At 39.3% G+C, this 19,662-nt stretch overlaps 1 non-coding gene across 1 annotated transcript; it reads right to left on the bottom strand.

Annotated features, from left to right (window-relative positions):
- Nucleotides 1-3,674: 3,674 nt before the first annotated feature.
- On the bottom strand, nucleotides 3,675-3,805 carry LOC123325026. Its single transcript, XR_006540194.1, has one exon. It is a non-coding gene; the product is annotated as a small nucleolar RNA SNORA51 (small nucleolar RNA).
- Nucleotides 3,806-19,662: the final 15,857 nt, after the last annotated feature.

Here is a 19,662-nt window from a genome sequence, read left to right as displayed (position 1 = left end):
AGTCACTGTTTTTGTAGATTGTCTCTGTTCCTTTCTGGTCGTTGTTACTTTTGGGCTCTCTCTTTGCTCAAAGGGTCCCCTTTAATATTTCTTGCAGGGCTGGTTTAGTGTTCACAAATTCCTTTAGTTTTTGTTTGTTCTGGAAACTCTTTATCTCTCCTTCTATTCTGAATCACAGCCCTCCTGGATAAGGTCTCCTTGGCTGCACATTATTCCCATTTAACACACTGAATATATCATGCCAGGCCTCTGTGGACAAATCTGCTGCCAGCCTTATGTGTTTACCTTTGTAGATCAAGGATCTCTTGTCCAGAGCTGCTTTCAGGATTTTCTCTTTATCTCTGAAATTTGCAAGCTTCACTATTTTTTGTTGAGGTGTTGAATTAGTTTTGTTGATTTTGAGGGGGGTTCTCTGTGTTTCCTGCACTTGAATACCTGTTTTCTTAGTCAGATTAGGGAAGTTCTCAGTTGTAATTTGTTCAAATAAACCTTCTGCCCCCCACTTCTCTCCTCCTCTTCTGGGACCCCTATTATTTGAGTATTATTTCTCTTTATGGTATCACTGATTTCTTGAAGTTTCCCTTCATGATTCAGTAGTTGTTTTTCTAACTTTTCTTAGCTTCCTTATTTTCCAGCATTTTGTCTTCTAGATCACTGACCCTCTCTTCTGCCTTGTTTATCCTCACTATTAGAGCCTCCATTTTTAACTGCATCTCAGTAGTAGCATTTTTAATTTTGGACTGATTAGATTTTACTTCTTTTATTTTTCCAGTAAGGGATTCTCTACTGCCTTCTATGCTTTTTTCAAGCCCAGATACTATCTTTTTTTTTTTTTTTTAAAGATTTTATTTATTCATGAGAGAGAGAGAAAGAGAGAGAGGCAGAGGGAGAAGCAGGCTCCCAAGGAGCAGGGAGCCGGATGCGGGACTCGATCCCAGGACGCTGGGATCATGACCTGAGCCGAAGGCAGACGCTTAACCATCTGAGCCACCCAGGCGCCCAAGCCCAGATACTATCTTTATTATCATTGTTTTGAATTCTAGTTCAGACATCTTTTGTATATCCATATTGATTAATTCCCTGGCACTGAGTACTGCCTCTTATTCTTTCTTTTGGGGTAAGTTTCTCTGTCTCATCATTATGTCCAGAAGAGAATAGATGAAAGAGAGAAAAGACAAAAATAGCAGCCACAACACTAGAAAAATACAAATTAAACAAACCAGAAGAAAACAGAAACAAAATAAGAAAAAAAAATCAAAGAAAGAGTAAAACAGAACAAAATGATAAAGTAGATCCTTTGTTTGTTTTGGTCTGTTAAGAGAAACTAGATCCCAAATAGGAAAGAAAGGAAAACTTATATAGATAGAAAAATAAAATAAAATAAAATACAATACAATGAAAGGAAACCAAAAATAAAAAAATAACGTGTGTATAAAAATAAAAATTAAAAAAGAATTTAAAAAATGAATTGATAAAAGAAGAAAATAGCTGAAAAAAAAACCTGAAAGACTAAAGAATAATAATAATAATAAAACCTCACAAGTGCTATACACTGTTTTCCCCAAGAACTGAAGTTTTGCAGTTCTCTATGATCAGTAAACATGGTATTATCCGGTTGTTCCTCCTGATCTTTTGGGGAGGGGCCCGTTTCACTGATTCTCAGGTGTCTTTGCCCTGGTGGTATTTCACTGCCCTTGCTAGGTGGCCGGGCTCAGTGTATGCGCCTCGAGATTGCACTATGTGGCATGTTTTTGATCCCTGAAGGCTTTCAGTACTGTTGGGGGGAGGGGAATGAAATTGGCAGCACCCAATCTCTAGCCCTGCCTGGAGCTGAAAGTTCACACCCCCGCCCGGTCTTCAGTGAACCCTCACAGAAAAGCAGTCACTCTTGTCTCCTTGGTGTCTGTCCTAACTCTGTGTTCACCCAGCCTATGAGCATTTTTATCTCAGGCATTGGACCCAGTTTACAGTCTCCAAACCTTATGGATTCCTGCAGCGTGGACCTGCGCTCTTCCTCCTGGGGAAGGAAAGGGGGTTCTTACAGCGGTTCTGCCACTTTCTGGGACCCTGCTCAGAGAGTGGTTGCCCAACTGTGTCTCCGTTCATGGTTTATGGCAACACTGAATGGAAAGCCAGTGCCTAGACTTGCTGTTTTCAGCCGGCTTCCCTGCTCTGATGCTTGGGAACTCTGTAGCACTCAGGTACCCATTCTTTTTGTGACCCCAGGGATCCTGAGACCACACTGTCCCAACTGGGATTCTTCCCTGCTCTGCCACCTGAGCACCTTTAAGCCAGGAATGTCCCCAAGTGTAGCAGACTCCTTTAAGTTCCAATTTTGGGCTCTACTGCTTATAACACTTTCTGGTAGCCTGCTTAAGAAAGCTCCCTCCCCTCTATGGTTTACCTTCTGATATATCGCCCTGGATTCATGTCTCTTCACCTCCTACCTGCAAAAAATGGTCACTTTTCTATTTGTGGAATTGCAGCAATTCTTTTCTCAAATCTCCCATTGATTTTGCAGGTGTTCAGAATGATTTGATAACTAGCTGAATTCCCTGGACCAGATGAAATTAGGGCCCCCTATTCCTCTGCCATTTTAACTCCTCTCTCCCAGAGGTTTGTCAATTTTTTTTTTTTTCAAAGAACCAACTCCTGGTTTCAATGGTCTGTTTTTTGTTTGTTTGTTTGTTTTAGTTTCTGTATCATTTATTTCTGCTCTAATCTTTATTATTTCCTTCCTCCTGCTGGTTTTAGGCTTGTTTATTATTCTTTTTCTAGCTCCTTTCGGTGCAAGTTAGGGTATTTATTTGAGATTTTTCTTGCTTCTTGAGGTAGTTTTGTATTCCTATAAAGTTCCTTGTTAGAACTGCTTTTGCTGCATCCCAGAGTTTTTGGACCACTGTGTTTTCATTTTCATTCCTTTCTATGTAATTTTTCATTTCTTGTTTTATTTCCTGGTTTACCCATTTATTATATAGTAGCCTGTTGCTTAACCTCCATGTATTTGTGGTCTTTCAAGATTTTTTTTCTTGTGGTTCACTTCTGGTTTCAAAATGTGGTCAGAAAATATGCATGGCATGATTTTGGTCTTCTTGTATTTGTTGAGGTGTCTTTTGTGGACTAATATGTGATCTCTTCTAGAGAATGTTCCAAGTGCACTTGAAAAGAATGTGTATTCTGCTGTTCAGGGATGGAATGTTCTGAATATATCTGTAAATCCATCTGTTCCAGTGTGTCATTCAATGCCATTACTTCCTTGTTGATGTTCTGTTTAGATGACCTGTCCATTGCTGTGAGTGGGATGTTAAAGTCCCTTACTATTACTGTATTATTATTGATTAGTTCCATTGTGTTTGTTATTAACTACTTAATGTATTTGGGTGCCCCTAGATTGGGTGCATAAATATTTACAATTGTTGTATCTTCTTGTTGGGTTATCCTCTTTATTATTATATAGTGTCTTTCTTTGTCTAGTGTTATGGTCTTTGTTTTAAAGTTTACCTTGTCTGGTATAAGTATTGCTACTCTGATTTCCTAAGGCATCCATTTGCATGATAGATGTTTTTCTATCTTCTCACTTTCAATCTGCAGATTATGTCTGAAATGAGTCTCCTGTAGGCAGCATATAGATGGGCCTTGTTTTTTTATCCATCTGTCACCCTGTCTTTTCTTTTCTTTTTTTTCCCATTCTTAATACAGACCAGGCAAAGGGTCTGGGCTGGGGTGTATATGGGTGGGTTTACTCTGCCTCCTCTTTCTGTACAGCCAGTGTAAGAACACAGCATATGGTAAGCACCAGGAGGCTTAACCTTATGTGTCTTGATTGAAGCGTTTAGTTCATTTACATTCAAAGTAATTCTAGATAGATACTTATTTATTTTCTTGTTTAAATCCACTAAGTTTGGGGTGCCTGGCTGGCTCAGTTGGTAGAGCATGTGACTCTTGATCTTGGGGTTGTAAGTTCAAGTTCCACATTACGTGTAGAGATTACTAAAAAAATAAAATCTTAGAAAAAATAAATCTGGAAAGAAGATGTGGTACACACACACACACACACACACACACACACACACACACTAGGATATTGCTCATCCATAAAAAAAAAAAATGAAATCTTGCATTTGCATGACATGGATGGAGCTAGAATGTATTATGCCAAGTAAAATAAGTCAGTCAGAGAAAGACAAATACCATAGGATTTCACTCATCTGTGGAATTTAAGAAACAAAAAAGATGAACATATGGGAGTGGGAAAAAAGAAAAAAGAGAGAGGGAAACAAATCATAAGATCTCTTAAAGATAGAGAACAAACTGACAGTTGATGGAGGAAAGTGGGTGGGGATGGGCTAGGTGGGTGATGGGCATTAAGGAGGGCATGTGTTGTGATGAGCACTGGGTGTTATATGTAAGTGATGAATCACTGAATTCTATTCCTGAAACCAATATTGCACTGTATATTAACTAACTAGAATTTAAATAAAAAATTGAGAAGGAAAAAATAAACAAATCCACTAAGTTTGTGGTTGTTACAGCAGCAGTAGGAACCTAATATACCCTATCTTTGCTCAGTGTTCTTTGAACTACCTTTTATCTATTCCACGCCAAAATACTACCTACTCATCCTTAAGAACTTGGTTCAGACAATGCTTCTTTCAGAAAACCATTTCCAAAACTTCTAGTCAAATAACCATTCCCTTATGCTCTGACAATACTTGGAGTTGTTATGGCTTATGTCCCATGTTGACTGTCTTGGTCTGTTACGGTTTATATCCTGTGCTATTTTGTCCTGATTGTATACTCTTCGGAGGGAGAAGGCCCCAGACCCCTTTCATTTTGATTTCCACACAGCATCTATCCCAACTTCACACAGATTGGATACACAAGAAATATTAGGGCATAAGTGAATGGGCTACATAAAACAAGGTTTTCCTGTAAACAGTGCACTCTCTTCATGGTGTGTGTATAACTGCAGTGTTGGATGGAGTTGAGGAAGTGTGAAATAGTGCAAGGCACTAAAATCTGACTGTTTTGGGTTCTTAATAACACTCTGAACCTAAGCAGTGAACTTCCAATGTCTGTAAGCAAACCCAAAAAGTGATCTTAAGAAAAAACAGAAGAAATCAAGTTGAAAGCAGAAATTAATAAATTAGAAAATGAGAGAATAGCAGAATAAATTAATCAATTAATCCTAAATCATTACAGCCTTTTTTTTTTTTTTTTGGTGAAATGACTATTGGATAGATAAAATCTAATGTGGGGTAAAAAAATAATCAATACTTGTAATCCAATCACCTGAATTAGCAAATACACACTAGAGAATGGCATGGATGGTTTATAAACTAACAGGGATTTTGAGATGTGGAATATCTATATAGATATTTCAGCTTAAAAAGGAAGTGTGAGGGGCCCCTGGTGGCTCAGTCGTTAAGCGTCTGCCTTTGGGTCAGGTCATGATCCCAGGGTCCTGGGATCGAGCCCCGCATCGGGCTCCCTGCTCCGCCGGAAGCCTGCTTCTCCCTCTCCCACTCCCACTGCTTGTGTTCCCTCTCTCACTGACTCTCTCTCTGTCAAATAAATAAATAAAATCTTTAAAAAAAAAAGGAAGTGTGAATTATACTTACACTTATACCTACTTCAGAAGAGACAAATAGGTAGGAGTGGGTAGGCCATAACAGGAAGAAAGAAAAACTGGCTGTACTAATAAGCTCAGACACTACAAATCTGGTGATGTGGAAGACTGTATTTTCCACATCTCCTACCCCACATGTTCTTACAATATGATCTTGACACTCCTCCCATCAGGTGAAGGCTCATTGCTTCCTTCCCTCTGAACCTGGGCTGGCCTTGTGACTGCCTGGACTAATAAAATATGATGGAACTAATGCTTTGTGACTTTTGAGGCTGTGTCATAAAGTGTCATACAGTTCCACCTTGTTTTCTTGGGGTGCTTACTCTTAGGATCCAGCCAGCTTCCCCTGAGGAAGCCCAAGCAGTCTGTGGAGAAGTCTACTTAGAAAGGAAAGAAAAGGAGGCTTCTGGCCCATAGTCCAGGTGGAGCTCCCAGCCAATAGTTGGCACCAGTTTGCCAGCTGTGAAAGTCAGCTATCTAGCTCCTCGTCAAGTTCCTCCTGCTGATACCGTGAGCACAGGTGAATTGTCCCCACTGACTTGTGACCAATCTGCAGATTGATGAGAGAAATAAATAGTTTTTATGGTTTTAATCCACTAAGTCTGGGGGTGGTTTTTTTTTTAATGAAGTACTAATTCACCAGAACAGATAAGAACACTGAAGTCTCTCAGAGGTAGATTTTCCTAGGATAGTCTAAGAGGGTGCACAGATGCTGACATTCAGACCTCGTATTAAGAAGGCTAATGTGTGCTGTATGACTCTGTGTTGCCTAGCTGGAAGAATCTCCTGGGAGTCAATATATTACAAGCCAAAAGTTACCTGATCCCACTAACAAAACCTCTTACTCTGGAAGTGGGAAGAAGAGTTGGAGACCAGATGCCCTCTCCCGAAAAGCATTTCCAAAGTCCAGTGTGTGATGCCGATAATAATCTAATTGTTATATAAAGCCAGAGAGGGGATGATCACCATGGGTTGGAGTGGGTTAATGCTTGGTACATGTCCAGCAGCAGGAAAGCATAAAATGTATTCAAGGAGAGCAACATTTTGGCTCCTCCTCACACCCTGAACACAAACACACACACACACACACACACACATAGTGAAAATTAATAAAAGGAAACCTTGTTTAAAATGGTATTAGGAGGGATTGAGCCCTGCGTTGAACTCTGCCGGGTGTGGGGCCTACTTAAGATTCTCCCTTCCCTTCCCCCCCCCCCCCCCCCCGCCCCCCCCCCCCCCCCCCCCAAAAAAAAAAAAAAAAAAGGAGGGGGGGTGCCTGAGTAGCTCAGTCAGTTAAGCAACTGACTTGATTTTGGCTCAGGTCATGATCTCAGAGTTCTGAGATCAAGCCCCGTGTCAGGCTCAGGGTTCAATGTGGAGTCTGCTTGAGAATCTCCGTCTCCCTCTGCCCCTTACCCCACTTGCACTTGCTCTCTTAAATAAATAAATAAATAAATAAATAAATAAATAAATAAATAAAATAATAATTAAAAAAAAGAAGTGGGATCCAGAGAAGATCCAATAAATAAATAACAAAAAAAAAAAAAGAAGTGGGATCCAGAGAAGATCCAAGTGTAAAGGAGGACCAAGGCTTGTGAGCAAACAGGTGCAAGTACTCATAGAACCAATTGGGCTCATTGCTTTCTCTCTGACCCTGGAGTTTGAGGATAATTTTCTCCTACATTTTGAGCTCCACTCTTTGTATTCAAGCTCTCCAAGCTTTATTCAAGATCTGTTTTAAGAACTACCCACCCCCCGCCCCCAAGAATACTTGTTTGGCCTTCAGTCTGAGACTCTTTTTTGGTTTCTGCTGAAATTGTGCTGGCCTTTGGTCTGATTCCTTCTGGAACAAGTCTATTCCATTCCCTGGCTGTGCTGTTTAAGAAAATTTCTTTTCTTTTTTTTTTTTTAAGATTTTATTTATTTATTTGGCAGAGAGAGGCTCAGTGAGAGATGAAACACAAGCAGGGGGAGTGGAAGAGGTAGAAGCAGGCTTCCCGCCAAGCAGGGAGCCTGATGTGGGGCTCGATCCCAGGACCCTGGGATCATGACCTGAGCCAAAGGCAGACGCTTAATAACTGAGCCACCCAGGCGCCCCAAGAAATTTTCTTTTTGGTCTAGAGAAAAACCTAAGAAATGGGATCCTAGTCATCAAAATGCTTTGGGGGCAAACTTCCTTTCCTGAGGGACTCCACTGATTTTATGTTTAAAATCTGTGGTCCCATCCACATGAGTGTTTATAACAAATGGAATGACTTAACCAAAAGTAATTTAGAACCTTAATGACTATTATGGGGAACTTTCAATCTTTCCAAACTCGTTTTACTAAAAATTAAATTAGAAGGCTGTGGCTCCTAGGGAAAAAAAAAACCTGAATAGGATGCCTATTGTAGATGGTAACTTGAGGCTTCCAAATGTTTTCAGGATTCTAAGTTTGCCTCTTTGCAAAATACTATTTCTAAATTAATGGAGACAAACAATTGAAAGAAGTCAAATGGCTTTTTTTTTTAAAAAAATATTTTATTTATTTATTTGTCAGATAGAGAGAGCACAAGCAGGGGGAGTGGCAGGCAGAGGGAGAAGCAGGCTCCCCACTGAGCAAGGAGCCTGATGCAGGGCTCCATCCCAGGACTCTGGGATCATGACCTGAGCTGAAGGCAGTTGCTTAACCAACTGAGCAACCCAGGCATCCCTCAGAATGGCTTTTGATGCCTCTTTCCCTCCTCTCCTGTCCTCCTTGTCTGCAGATATGTGGCAGCTACTTTGTGCTCAGGCCCCACCCTCAGTGCCATTTTCCTCTATTCTCTCTGCTGAACTTCCTTTTTCCTCCAAATCTCTCCCCACTTGCTCCTCTCTTGAACCTATTAAAACCTGCCTCTTTAAATTTAAGCCTTCTGAGGCTCGAAATAAACCACAGATTTCTTATGTTCCTGGACTAAGGCTGAATTGTGAGCCATAGTTAAAGAGTTTCCTAAAGCAGCCTTTTAGAAGAGAGTAGGGGAAAGGAAGTTTATTTCCTCAGGCAGGTGTACCAGTCTACTGGTATGCTACTGTTGAAGACTATGCATGTATCTTAACAGTCTGAAGTCTGGCTGGGCAAGACTTATAGTGGGTCTTCTTGGGCAAATTTAATCATATAAGATTGTTTTCTTCTTTCCTTTCTCAGCTCAGATCTGCCTGTATGGGGAGCGGCCATACTCCTTTTCCATTTTATTCTTTCCCTGTTCATCACTCCACTTGTCAGCTGCTCTTACATCATATCTACATATTGAAGAGGAAAATCTATCTCATACTCACTTTGGTATCTTTATATTTATTGTATTGGTTCCTCAGTCAAAACTGAGGCAGAGAGTCCCAGTCTAATATCCTGTTACACTAGTAAAACTCCAACTTGAGATAAAATAATCACTCACTATCTCCATGTTTACACATAAGCACCTGAACATAGCTGGTGGTAAAAACCTACACAGGTGGGCAGACTGATTTCAGTAAGTTTATCTCATAAACCTCAAATTAATTCTGAATATTGCCTCACAGTTCTTTTATTTTTAAGATTTTGTTTATTTATTTGACAGAGAGAGACAAAGCGAGAGAAGGAACACAAGCAGGGGGAGTGTGAGAGGGAGAAGCAGGCTTCCCACGGAGCAGGGAGCCCGATGCGGGGCTCGATCCCAGGACCCTGGGACCATGACCTGAGCCAAAGGCAGACGCTTAACAACTGAGCCACCCAAGTGCCCCTTGCCTCACAGTTCTACTATGTTTCTGGCCAGTCTCTAAATCTGGCGATGCTCCAGGGCCTGGTCCTGAGTCCTCTTCTCTCCTAATACTCTTACTGTAGGTGACATCAACCCATTTCTATACTGATGATTCTCAAATTTACTCATAACCTTAACATGTCCACAACTGAGCTCCTTGTCCCTCAACTTCGTTCCACCTCCTTTTCTCAAAGGCATCATCATGCACTCAATTAGTCAGGCACATCTTGATTATACTCTCCTTCTCTCTTCTTTTGTGAGTATTGTTGTTTCTACTTCCCAAATATTTATTGTCTATCTATTTCCCTCCATCTCCACTAACCCAAGCCACCATCATTTCTGACCTAGACAAATGCAATTGCCGTCCTTCAATTATTTGCTTCCATTCTTGCTTTTCTCTACATAGCAGTCAGAATATACACATTAGATCATGACATTTCCTTGTTTAAAAACCCTAACTCCGGGTGCCTGGGGGGCTCAGATGGTTAAGCATCTGCTCAGGTCATGATCTCGGGGTCCTGGGATCGAGTCCTGTGTCAGGCTCCCTGCTCAGCGGGGAGTCTGCTTCTCCCTCTGCCCCTCCCCCTGCTTGTGCTCTGTCTCTCTCTCTCTAATGAATAAATAAAATCTTTAAAAAAATATAAAAACCCTAACTGCTTCCCATTGCACTTGAGTAAATTTCAAGCTCCTTAATAGGGCCTACAAGGTTGTACCATTTAGGAGTGCTTTTGGTGAATGTCTGCCTATCAGTCAGTTAAACAAATAGAAGTACTTAGGGGTGTGTCCCATCATGAAACAGGATGTCTAGAGGTTGGCAGTCCAGGGTTAGTGTGGGGCTCAACAATGTCATCAAGGAGTCATGTACTTTCTATCTTTTATCTGCTATCCTCAGTGCTTTGGCTTGTTACCTCATGGCTGCAGGAGTACCAGGAAACACATTTAATATCATGGCATAAAGGAGCATCAGCCCAGCCATCTTTTTATCAGGGAAGCAAAAACTTCTGCTTATGTCTGCTTCACCAGAACTATGTCACATGGCCACCTACTAAAGCCTCAGTTTAAAGACAGGCTGGGAAGATTTGTATACAGCATCTTTACCTCTGTGTTGGAAGCCCACAAATGAGAAAGGGGATTGGGAATGGAAGTTGGGTTAGGTATTGCAAAGTAGCTGCCATAAACGTCTTTTGTTTACTTCTCCAACTCAGTTTACATTCATCGCCCTCTTAGCCACTATGCTCCAATTATACTGTCTCTTAGTTTTTTGCATAAGCCAAGTATAGTGAATCCTTTTATCCTCAGATTCTAGTCTTTCTTTACTACAGAGAGATTCCTTTTATCTTACCTTTCTTCTCTCTCTTCCTCACTTCCTCCATTTTCCCCTTACCTCCTTTATAGTTTCTCTTTTCTTTGTAATTCTTTCTTTCTGGAAAGTCTTGAAGAATTTAGATTTTTAATAGGTTGAAAATGTATATATTTGTACCTTTTTTTTTTTTAAAGATTTTATTTATTTATTTGAGAGAGAGAGAATGAGGGAGAGCACATGAGAGGGGGGAGGGTCAGAGGGAGAAGCAGACTCCCTGCTGAGCAGGGAGCCCGATGCGGGACTCGATCCAGGGACTCCAGGATCATGACCTGAGCCGAAGGCAGTCGTTTAACCAACTGAGCCACCCAGGCGCCCTATTTGTACCTTTTTAAGGCCTTGAAACACACAGGAATTTTTCAGATGATTAATGTAATTTATAATCTATTATTTTTTTAATCCCTGGCAAAAGTATATTTCTTACAGCCTTAGAACATGTCATTGTTTCTCCCCCACCCCTTAGATATCTATGTTCTATCTGGCATTTCCTTTTTAGACAATCCAGGATTATGTACGTTAAAATTTTTTGGCACAGTTATAAAACCTTTTCAGTATTTGAAAATCACTCCTGTATGTAGATTTTCTTATCACATAGTTTTACAGATTTGATTTTATGATTATGTGATTCACTCATTTTATATTATATTAAGCCAGCCACACTCTATTTTCCATCATATCTCTGAAGTGGATGCTAATTCCTTCATATCTCTGAATCACCATTAGATTAAGTTGTACATATTTTATTTTTTTAAGTTCTTATCTAAATTCCAGCTAGTTCACATATACTGTAATACTCATTTCAGGTATACAATATAGTGATTCCACACTTCCATATAACACCTGGTGCTCATCACAAGTACAGTCCTTAATCCCCATCACCTATTTAACTCATCTCCCCACCTCCCTTCTGGTAACCATCAGTTTGTTCTCTATAGTTCAGAGTCTGTTTCTTGGTTAACCTCTTTCTCTTTTTTCTTTGCTCATTTGTTTTGTTTCTTAAATTCCACATAGGAGAGAAATCATAGGGTATTTGTCTTTCTCTGAATGACTTATTTTGCTTAGCATTATATTCTTGAGCTCTATCCGTGTCATTGTGAATGGTGAGATTTCATTCTTCTTTATGACTGAGTATTATTTTAATATTGAAATATTACATATATATATCACATCTTCTCATCATTTCTCATATATATATACATATATATATGAGAACATATATATATAGCCATAAATATATGTATATCTCACATCTTCTTTATCCATTCATCAGTTGATGGACACTTGGGCTGTTTCCATGATTTGGCTATTGCAGATAATGCTGCTATAACATTGGGGTGCATGTATCCCTTTGAATTAGTATTTTTGTATTCTTTGGGTGAAAACCTAGTAGTGCAATTGCTGGGTCATAGGGCAGTTCTATTTTTAACTTTCTGAGGAAATTCCACACTGTTTTCCAGAATGGCTGCATCAGTTTCCATTCTGACCAAAACCTGTTGTTTTTTGTGTTGTTGATTTTAGCCATTCTGACAGGAGTGAGGTGATATCTCATTGTAGTTTTGATATCCCTGATGGTGAGTGATGTTGAACATCTTTTCATGTAACTATTGGCCATCTGTATGTCTTCTTTGGAAAAATGTCTGTTCATGTCTTCTGCCCATTTTTGAATTGAATTATTCATTTTTTGGATGTTGGGCTTTATAAGTTCTTTACATATTTTGGGTACTAACCCTTCATCAGGTATGTCATTTGAGAATATCTTCTCCCATTCCATTGGTTGCCTTTTAGTTTTGTTGATTGTTTCCTTTGCTGTGCAGAAGCTTTTAATTTTGATGAAGTTTATTTTTGCTTTGTTTTCTTTGCCTCAGGAGACATATCTATAAAGAAGTTGCTACGGCCGATGTCAAAGAAGTTACTGCCTGTGTTCTCTTCTAGGATTTTTATGGTTTCAGATCTCACATTTAGGTCTTTCATCCATTTTGAATTTACTTTTGTGTATGGTGTAAGAAAGTGGTCCAGTTTCATTCTTTTGTATGTTGCTCTCCAGTTTTCCCAACACCATTTGTTGAAGAGGCTGTTTTTTTTCCGTTGGATATTCTTTGTCAAAGATTAATTGACCATATAGTTATGGGTTCGTGTGGGTTTTCTATTGTGTTCCATTGATCTATGTGTCTATTTTTTGCCAGTACCATACTGTCTTGATCACTACAACTTTGTAATATAGCTTGAAGTCTGGAATTGTGATTCCTCCAGCTTTGCTTTTCTTTTTCAAGGTTGCTTTGGCAATTGAAGGTCTTTTGTGGTTCCATACAGATTTTAGGATTGTTTGTTCTAGTTCAGTGAAAAATGTTAATGGTATTTTGATAGGGATTGCATTAAATCTGTAGATTGCTTTGGGTGGTAGATATTTTAACAATATTTGTTCTTCCAATCCATGAGCATGGAATGTCTTTCCATTTCTCAGTGTCATCTTCAATTTCTTTCTTCAGCGTTTTTATAGTTTTCAGAGTACAGGTCTTTCAGCTCTCTTTGGTTAGGTTTATTCCTAGGTATCTTATTGTTTTTGGTGCAATTGTAAATGGGATTTTAAAAAAAATTTCTCTTTCTGCTGCTTCATTATTGGTGTATAGAAATGCAACAGATTTCTGAACATTGATTTTTGTATCCTGTGACTTTACTGAATTCATTTATCATTCTAGCAGGTTTTTGGTGGAGTCTTCCAGGTTTGTTTTCTTCCTTCCTTCCTTCCTTCCTTCTTTACCTCCATCCATCCATCCATCCATCATTTCAATTTTATCTATTTGACAGAGAGAACACATGCAGGAGAGCACAAGCAGGGGGAGCAGCAGAGGGAGAGGGAGAAGGAGGCTCCCCGCTGAGCAGAGAACCTGATGTAGGGCTTGATCCTAGGACTCTGGGATTATGACCTGAGCCCAAGGCAGATGCTTAACGGATTGAGCCACCCAGGTGTCCCTCTTTCAGGTTTTTTATAAAGTATGATGTCATCTGCAAATAGTGAAAGTTTGACTTCTTCTTTGCTGACTTGGATGCCTTTTATTTCTTTTTGTTTTCCAATTGCTGTGGCTAGGACTTCCAGTACTATGTTAAATAATAGCAGTGAGAGTGGACATCTCTATCTTGTTCCTGACTGTAGATGAAGAACTCTCAGTTTTTCCCCATTGAGGATGATATTAGCTGTGGGTTTTCATATATGGCCTTTATTATGTGGAGGTATGTTCTCTCTAAACCTATTTTGTTGAGGGTTTTTATCATAAATGGATGTTGTACTTTGTCAAATGCCTTTTCTGCATCTACTGAGAGGATCATATGGTTCTTATCCTTTCTTTTATTAATGTGATGTATCATGTTGATTTGTGAATAATTGAACCATGCTTGTAGCCCAGGAATAAGTCCCACTTGATCATGGTGAATTATTTTTTAAATGTATTGTTGGATTTGATTTGCTAGTATTTTGTTGATTTTTGTCTTCATGTTCATCTGGGATATTGACCTGCAGTTCTCGTTTTTTGTGGTGACTTTATCTGGTTTTGTTATCAGGGTAATGCTGGCCTCACAGAATGAATTTGGGTTTTGCTTCCTTTTCTATTTTTTGGAATAGTTTGAGAAGGATAGGTATTAACTCTCCTTTATATATATTTATTTATTTACATAAAATGTATAATTTGTTTCAGGGGTACAGGTCTGTGATTCATCAGTCTTATACAATTCATAGTGCTCACCATAGCACATACCCTCCCGAATGTCCATCACCCAGCCACCCCGTCCTTCCCAGCCCCCTCCCTTCCAGCAACCCTCAGCTTGTTTCTTGAGATTAAGAGTCTCTTATGGTTTGTCTCCCTCTCTGGTTTTGTCTTGTTTCATTTTTCCCTCCATTCCCCTGTGATCCTGTCTTGTTTCTCAAATTCCTCATATCAGTGAGATCATATGATAATTGTCTTTCTCTGATTGACTTATTTCAATTAACATAATACCCTCTAGTTCCATCCACATCATTGCAAAGGGCAAGATTTCATTTTTTTGATGGCTGCATAATATTCCAATGTGTATATATACCATATCTTCTGTATCCATTCATCTGTCGATAGACATCTTGGCTCTTTCCATAGTTTGGCTATCTTGGACATTGCTGGTATAAACATAGGGGTGCACATACCCCTTTGGATCACTACATTTATATCTTTGGGGTAAATACCCAGTAGTGCAATTGCTGGGTCGTAGGGTAGCTCTATTTTCAACTTTTTGAGGAACCTCCATACTATTTTCCAGAGTGGCTGCACCAGCTTGCATTCCCACCAACAGTGTAGGAGGGTTCCCATTTCTCCACATCCTCGCCAACATCTGTCATTTCCTGACTTGTTAATTTTAGCCATTCTGACTGGTGTGAGGTGGTATCTCATTGAGGTTTTGATTTGGATTTCCCTGATGCCGAGCGATATTGAGCACTTTTTCCTGTGTCTGTTGGCCATTTGGATGTCTTCTTTGCAGAAATGTCTGTTCATGTCTTCTGCCCATTTCTTGATTGGATTCTTTGTTCTTTGGGTGTTGAGTTTGATAAGTTCTTTATAGATTTTGGATACTAGCCCATTATCTGATATGTCATTTGCAAATATCTTTTCCCATTCTGTTAGTTGTCTTTTGGTTTTGTTGACTGTTTGCTGTGCAAAAGCTTTTTATCTTGATGAAGTCCTAATAGTTCATTTTTGCCCTTGCTTCTCTAGCCTTTGGAGATGTTTCTAGGAAGAAGTTGCTGCAGTTGAGTTTGAAGAGGTTGCTGCCTGTGTTCTCCTTTAGGATTTTGATGGATTCCTTTCTCACATTTAGGTCTTTCATCCATTTTAGTCTATTTTTGTGTGTGGTGTAAAGAAATGGTCCAGTTTCATTCTTCTGCATGTGGCTGTCCAATTTTCCCAACATCATTTGTTGAAGAGACTGTCTTTTTTCCATTAGACATTCTTTCCTGCCTTGTCAAAGTTTAGTTGACCATAGAGTTGAGGGTCCATTTCTGGGCTCTCTATTCTGTTCCATTGATCTATGTGTCTGTTTTTGTGCCAATACCATACTGTCTTGATGATTAAAGCTTTGTAATACAGCTTGAAGTCTGGAATTGTGATGCCACCAGCTTTGCTTGGCTTTTTCAACATTCCCGTGGCTGTTCAGGATCTTCTGTTTCCATACAAATTTTAGGATTATTTGTTCCATTTCTTTGAAAAAAGTTGTAGGTATTTTGATAGGGATTGCATTAAATGTGTAGATTGCTGTAGGTAGCAGAGACATTTTCACAATATTTGTTCTTCCAATCCATGAGCATGGAACGTTTTTCCATTTCTTTGAGTCTTCCTCACTTTCTTTCATGAGTAGTCTAGTTTTCCGAGTACAGATTCTTTACCTCTTTGGTTAGATTTATTCCTAGGTATCTATGGTTTTGGGTGCAATTGTAAATGGGATCGACTCCTTAATTTCTCTTTCTTCTGCCTTGTTGTTGGTGTATAGGAATGCCACTGATTTCTGTGCATTGATTTTATATCCTGCCACTTGACTGAATTCCTGTATGAGTTCTAGCAGTATTGGGGTGGAGTCTTTTGGGTTTTCCACATAAAGTATCATATCATCTGCAAAGAGTGAGAGTTTGACTTCTTCTTTGCCAATTCGGATGCCTTTTATTTCTTTCTGTTGTCTGAATGCTGTTGCTAGGACTTCTAATACTATGTTGAATAGCAGTGGTGATAGTGGACATCCCTGCCATGTTCCTGACCTTAGGGGGAAAGCTCTCAGTTTTTCCCCATTGAGAATGATATTCACTGTGGGTATTTCATAGATGGCTTTTATGATATTGAAGTATGTACCCTCAATCCCTACACTGTGAAGAGTTCTAATCAAGAAAGGATGCTGTACTTTGTCAAATGCTTTTTCTGCATCAATTGAGAGGATTGTATGGTTCTTGTCTTTTCTTTTATTAATGTGCTCTATCACATTGATTGATGTCTGAATGCTGAACCACTCTTGCATCCCAGGAATAAATCCCACTTGGTTGTGGTGAATAATCCTTTTAATGTACTGTTGGATCCTATTGGCTAGTATTTTGGTGAGAATTTTTGCATCCATGTTCATCAGGGATATTGGTGTATAATTCTCCTTTTGATGGGGTCTTTGTCTGGTTATGGGATCAAGGTAATGCTGGCCTCATAAAATGAGTTTGGGAGTTTTCCTTCCATTTCTATTTTTTGGAACAGTTTCAGAAGAATAGGTATTAATTCTTCTTTAAATGTTTGGTAGAATTCCCCTGGGAAGACATCTGGCCCTGGGCTCTTGTTTGTTGGGAGATTTTTGATACTGCTTCAATTTCCTTCGTGGTTATGGGTCTGTTCAGGTTTTCTATTTCTTCCTGGTTCAGTTTGGGTAGTTTAGACATCTCTAGGAATGCATCCATTTCTTCCAGATTGTCTAATTTGCTGGCATATAGTTGCTCATAATATGTTCTTGTCATTGTTTGTATTTTTTATTTTATTTTATTTATTTGACAGAGAGAGACATAGCAAGAGCAGGAACACAAGCAGGGGGAGTGGGAGAGGGAGAAGCAGGCTTCCCGTTGAGCAGGGAGCCCCATGAGGGGCTCGATCCCAGGACCCTGGGATCATGACCTCAGCCAAAGGCAGATGCTTAATGACTGAGCCACCCAGGCGCCCCTAATTGTTTGTATTTCTTTGGTGTTGGTTGTGATCTCTCTTTCATTCATGATTTTATTTATTTGGGTCCTTTCTCTCTTTTAGAAATGTCTGGCAAGGGGTTTATCAATCTTATTCTTTCAAAGAACCAGCTCCTAGCTTCGTTGATCTGTTCTACAGTTCTTTTGGTTTCTATTTCATTGAATTCTGCTCTGATCTTTATTATTTCACTTCTCCTGCTTTATTTGCTGTTCTTTCCCTAGCTCCATTAGGTGTAGGTTTAGGTTGTGTATTTGAGACCTTTCTTGTTTCTCAAGAAAGGCTTGTATTGCTATATACTTTCCCCTTAGGACTGCGTCTGCTGTATCCCAAAGATTTTGAACAGTTGTGTTTTCATTTTTATTTGTTTCCATGATTTTTAAAAATTCTTCTTTAATTTCTTGATTGACCCATTCATTCTTTAGTAGGATGCTCTTTAACCTCCATGTATTTGAGTTCTTTCCAACTTTCCTCTTGTGATTGAGTTCTAGTTTCAAAGCACTGTGGTCTAAAAATATGCAGGGAATGATCCCAGTCTTTTGGTATGGGTTGAGATCTGATTTGTGACCTAAGATGTGATCTATTCTGGAGAATGTTCCATGGGCTCTAGAGAAGAATGTGTATTCTGTTGCTTTGGGATGGAATGTTCTGAATAAATCTGTGAAGTCCATCTGGTGCAGTGTGTCATTTAAAGCCCTTATTTCCTTGTTGATCTTTTGCTTAGATGATCTGTCCATTTCAGTGAGGGGGGTATTAAAGTCCCCTACTATTATTGTATTATTGTTGATGTGCTTCTTTGATTTTGTTACTAATTGGCTTATATAATTGGCTGCTCCCATGTTAGGGGCATAAATATTTACAATTGTTAGATCTTCTTGTTGGATAGATCCTTTAAGTAGGATATAGTGTCCTTCCTCATCTCTTATTACAGTCTTTCGTTTAAAATCTAATTTGTCTGATATAAGGATTGCCACCCCAGCTTTCTTTTGATGTCCATTAGCATGGTAAATTGTTTTCCATCCCCTCACTTTAAATCTGGAGGTGTCTTTGGGTCTAGAATGAATCTCTTGCAGGCAGCATATCGATGGGTCTTGTTTTTTTATCCAATCTGATAGCCTGTGTCTTTTGATTGGGGCATTTAGCCCATTTACATTCAGGGTAACTATTGAAAGATATGAATTTAGTGCCATTGTATTGCCTGTAAGGTGACTGTTACTGTATTTGTCTCTATTCCTTTCTGGTCTATGTCACTTTTAGGCTCTCTCTTTGCTTAGAAGACCCCTTTCAATATTTCTTTTAGGGCTGCTTTGGTGTTTGCAAATTCCTTTAGTTTTTGTTTGTCCTGGAAGCTTTTTATCTGTCCATCTGTTTTCAATGACAGCCTAGCTGGATATACTATTCTTGGCTGCATATTTTTCTCATTTAGTGCTCTGAGTATATCGTGCCAGTCCTTTCCAGCCTGCCAGGTCTCTGTGGATAGGTCTGTTTCCAGTCTGATGTTTCTGCCATTGTAGGTTATAGATCTCTTGTCTGAGCTGCCTTCAGGATTTTCTCTTTGTCTCTGTTACTTGTAAGTTTTACTATTAGATGTTGGGGTGTTGACCTATTTTTATTGATTTTGAGGGGGGTTCTCTGTGCCTCCTGGATTTTGATGCCTGTTTCCTTCCCCCAAATTAGGGAAGTTCTATGCTATAATTTGCTCCAGTATACTTTCAAATATACCTTCTGCCCCTCTTTCTCTTTCTTCTTCTTCTGGGATCCCAATTATTCTAATATTGTTTTGTCTAATGGTATCACTTATCTCTCGAATTCTGCCCTCGTGATCCAGTAGTTGTTTATCTCTCTTTTTGTCAGCTTCTTTATTTTCCATCATTTGGTCTTCTTTATCACTAATTCTCTCTCCTGCCTCATTTATCCTAGCAGTTAGAGCTTTCATTTTTTATTACACCTCATTAATAGCCTTTTTGATTTCGACTTGGTTAGATTTTAGTTCTTTTATTTCTCCAGAAAGGGATTCTCTAGTATCTTCCATGCTTTTTTCAAGCCCAGCTAGTATCTTTATAATTGTCATTCTGAACTCTAGTTCCAACATCTTACTAATGTTCATGTTGATTAGGTCCCTGGCAGTCGGTACTGCCTCTTGTTCTTTTTTTTGAGGTGTGTTTTTCTGTCTTGTCATTTTGGCCAGAAGGCGAATAG

The sequence above is a fragment of the Neomonachus schauinslandi genome, chromosome 5 (genome assembly GCF_002201575.2).
Source record: "Neomonachus schauinslandi chromosome 5, ASM220157v2, whole genome shotgun sequence".
NCBI lineage: Eukaryota > Metazoa > Chordata > Mammalia > Carnivora > Phocidae > Neomonachus > Neomonachus schauinslandi.
Note: the sequence above shows the minus strand (reverse complement) of the source record. Positions and strands in the feature narration are given on the sequence as shown.